Source organism: Stegodyphus dumicola, chromosome 8, assembly GCF_044657685.1.
Source record: "Stegodyphus dumicola isolate Sdum_Otavi_A_Nest chromosome 8, ASM4465768v1".
Classification (NCBI taxonomy): Eukaryota; Metazoa; Arthropoda; class Arachnida; order Araneae; family Eresidae; genus Stegodyphus; species Stegodyphus dumicola.
This window is the reverse complement of record NC_140775.1, coordinates 42077935-42081970: the sequence shown is the minus strand read 5'-3', so window position 1 is coordinate 42081970 and position 4036 is coordinate 42077935.

Below are 4036 nucleotides of genomic sequence, written 5' to 3'. Positions count from 1 at the left end.
ATTAAATACAAGTGCCGTTTGATACAAAGAGGATTCTGTATAGCTTTTACCAGTCTTATCACATAACCGATTAGTGCCTACTCGCATTTGCTGATGTATTAAACAGTACAGTCCAATTTACCACCTTCGCGTGGAAAACTACAGTTCCTTATTCTACACCTTCACGTGCAGACAGACATCTCACCACCTTCACGTGGGATAGCAGAAGAGTCTCTGTCATACTCCTATTTCACCTCGCTGCAGGCGCATCGGTGAGGCCCTCTGGTGGTTGTGTCGCACTTCCAGATACTACATATATATATTTAAAAAAAAGGTCATTTCATCAGTAAGATTTGGCGCATTTCTGCTTTGCGTGTGAGAGTCCGAAACACGCACCCGAAAACATCGTGTTCCAGTTCTCCAATGCGAGTCAAATGATGCTGCAAGTCATCTGGCATATATTAACCAATGAGCGCATAGAAAAGCAATATCGAGGTTGCTATTTCATTCATCTTGCCAGTGAGCAGTATAAGTTTCATGTACTTCCCAGAAACTGTGAACTTTTGTCTTGGTTATGTCTGCGCAAAATGTAAAGTACTGGTATACTTTTCAAAAATCATACACGGAGGACTTTCCTTGTATTATTTTGTCAAGGAAATGTAATATAGCAATGTGTTCCGTTTGTCATTTCAGTTTTTTGATTTCACGCGGTAAAAGGGCCAATGTTCTTAACCCCTTCCTTCTCACTCCCGTCAAAATGACGGGGTGAGGTTTTGCCCTCTATTTCTCACGCCCGTGATTTTTCCAGGCTGGTGGAGCTTCAAAACCAAATTAAAACCTATTCATTTCTTTTGCCCGGAAAAAGTTTTATTTCTCATTTTACACTCCAGATGGCACTACCAGGATAATATTTTATGCAATTAGAGATAGTTTATTTTAAACTAGATGCCAGCACTAATCAAACGTGTATTTATGCTATATGTTGTGTTTTATAATTTTATCGTTAGCTCAGTCACTCATTTAGTCTCATTGTGAATGCACATGGTTTCTGTTCTGTGATAAAATACCCTTATATTTTTATTCAGCACATTGTGGAGTCAGACTCAGATAGTGATTTGGATTCTGATTTTAGTATAAATGGATTTGAAAGTGATTCTGAAGTAACTGATTTTTATGACAGTTAGTGAATCTGCAGAGGCTTAGCTAGGGTTTTCAGCGCCCGGGGACAACTGGAGATTTTGCGCCCCTTTCTGTTTGCCACGAATGGAAAACACTTTATTCTAAAATTTCGTAGAATCAATTTGGCGCCCCCTGAATGCTGCGCCCGGGGACAGATGTCCCCCCTTGCCCCACCCTAGCTACGCCACTGTGAATCTGAGAGCAGTGATGATGGATCTGTACTGTTGCCTGGACGAGCATGGACTAAAATTGTCTACTTCAGCAGATCATGAACCCCCACGTTTTAAATTTTGGGAATCATCATAAGTAAATATAAATTTTTATACAAGTTCTGGTGTCTTACACTATTTTAAGTATTGTTGCGTTTTTTTTATTCTTCTGACACCAGTTGTTACGATATTTTCTTCCTTCACGTTCGTACGGGGTTCGTCTGGATTTGGAGTGAATAACGACGACACTTGATGAAGTATCGAAACACACTTTATTTGCCGGTATTAATCAGGACAGCTCCAAAATCTCGTTTACAGTCGTCGAACTGTTATAAACACACTGACACACACAGATTGTATTTTATTCTCGAGTGTCAAGATGTAGAAACATCTTTTTACTCGACTTCTGATAAGGATCGGGTGGGGGGAGAAAGAGTAGGGTGAAAGGAGTGTGGGAGGCAGAAAAAAGAGAGTGAGGTCCGCACTAGCGGCGGCAAAAAAAGGGGTGTGGCAAGTTCAGTGTCGTTATAAGATGTAGCCGCACGATCAGCGACACAGCTTTAAGGTTATCAAGCTATCACGGTGGAGACAGCTTCACTGCAAAGCACCAGAATACAGCTCCCGACTCATTCTCGGAACTCCACGTACTCTCGAGACTCTCCACAATACAACTCGCGATGCACTCGACGACACACGAGCAAAGCTCCCGACTCTTCGGTTCAGTCATTCCCGGAGCTCAACACGCTCTCTGGACGATGCATTAACAGACTCCTTCGGTGCACTCGACGACCCACTCGGCACTCGCTGCCCGGCTGTCAACTCGATCGACTCTGCAGGGATTGATTTGCTAGACGAGACACCAACTGGATACTAACTAGCACTCTAGACGAGGCACACACACATGCCCTCTCGATGAAGCACAATCACTGACTGCGGACCAGCAGGGTTTATATAGCTTTCGGCTTGTGTTCGAGAACATTCTGGGCTAAACCGGTAAGAATTCGTTCCAGAAGGTTCTCCATCCGTCCATGGAATATCGCAAATTTAGTCGCCAAATAGGCAATTTCTTGCCAAATATGGCAACCCTGCCATTTTATGGCAAACCTAAAACTGCTTTGCCATCTTACTGTGCCTGGACATTTCGTAACAGTATTTTGTGAGTGACAATTTAGTGGATCTTATCTTTTCGGAAACAAATAGATATGCCAAACAATGCCCAAATTCTCCAGGATTCCGCCTATCCAAAAATAGAAAACCTTGGATACCTGTCACAAAGGAAGAAATTCTTAAATTTCTCAGTATTGTTATTTTGCAAGGTATTGTAAAAAAAAACAGATACGAAAATGTATTGGAGCAAAAAACATTCAATTTCAACACCTTTTTTCAGAAGCATAATGCCTCGTTTCAATCGTTTCAAAGGTCATTTAGGATGGCGATAACATATGCTGAAACAGATATCCCGTTTTGGAGTAAAATCGTATTTGTTATGTGAATCAAGTTCAAGTATACACAAATTATATATACTGGAAAAGGTACAGTTTTTGATACAAAATGTAAAGATCTGCCCCAATCAATTCAAGTTGTGATGTCATTTATCAAGCCTTTGCTAAAACAAGGATATTTTCTGATAACAGACAATTTTTATACCTCACCAGAATTGGCAGACATGCTTTTAAAATTTCAAACAGACACTTATGGAACTGTAAAACTAAACCGAAAAGAAATACCTCAAGAATTAGTAAAAAAGAGAATTGCAACAGGTGAAAATGTTGCTTTTTGTCGAAGTAAAGTTCTTGCCATGAAGTGGAAAGATAAGAAAGATGTTACCATGCTATCTACAGTTCACACAAATGACATGGTAGATGTGCAGTGTCATAACAAAGTTTTCAAAAAACCTACAATTGTCACAGATTACAATAAAAATATGGAAGCGGTAGATATTGTAGACCAGTATCTTGGAGATTACTCTATTGCTCGAAAAAGAGGAAAGAAATATTATAAGAAAATATTTTTTCATTTGTTAGACCAAACTATTTTGAACTCGTATTTTATTTAAAAAAAAGAGTGCAGGGAAAAAATCCCATTTGATGTTTCGTTTATCTTTAGTAGATGAATTTATTGAAATGTATCAATCACCAGGCACCATTTCAAAAAGAGGCCGGGCAAGCTTGGAGGATAATGCAAACTGTTTGATTGAAAGACATTTTATTAGACAGATACCCCCAACTGATAAAAAGCAGCAACCATCAAGAGAATGCAAAGTTTGTTGTTCCAGAAGAAATGGAAACAATAAGAGATGTAGGAAGGAAACTCGGTACTACTGTCCAGATTGTGACATCCTTTGCATCTCATGCTTTGAAATTTATCACACAAGAAAAAATTGCTAAGCTTTGTTTATATTCTGTGTAAGTTTAATAAAATTCTCTTTTAATGTTTAAAACACATATTTCTGAAATTTTCCTAGCTTACTGGAAAATCAACATTCAGTCAAAGTAAACCTGGATGTTGGCTTTCCCTAAAAAATTATATTTTAAAATTTCGAGCTAAAAAAAATCCAGAAATTGAAAATGAATGCATATATTGTGCGTACATTTATTTCTATACAATTTTCTTCAATAAAAAAAAAAAGCACTTTTATGACCGTTTTCTGGGAAATTATCCGATCGTTA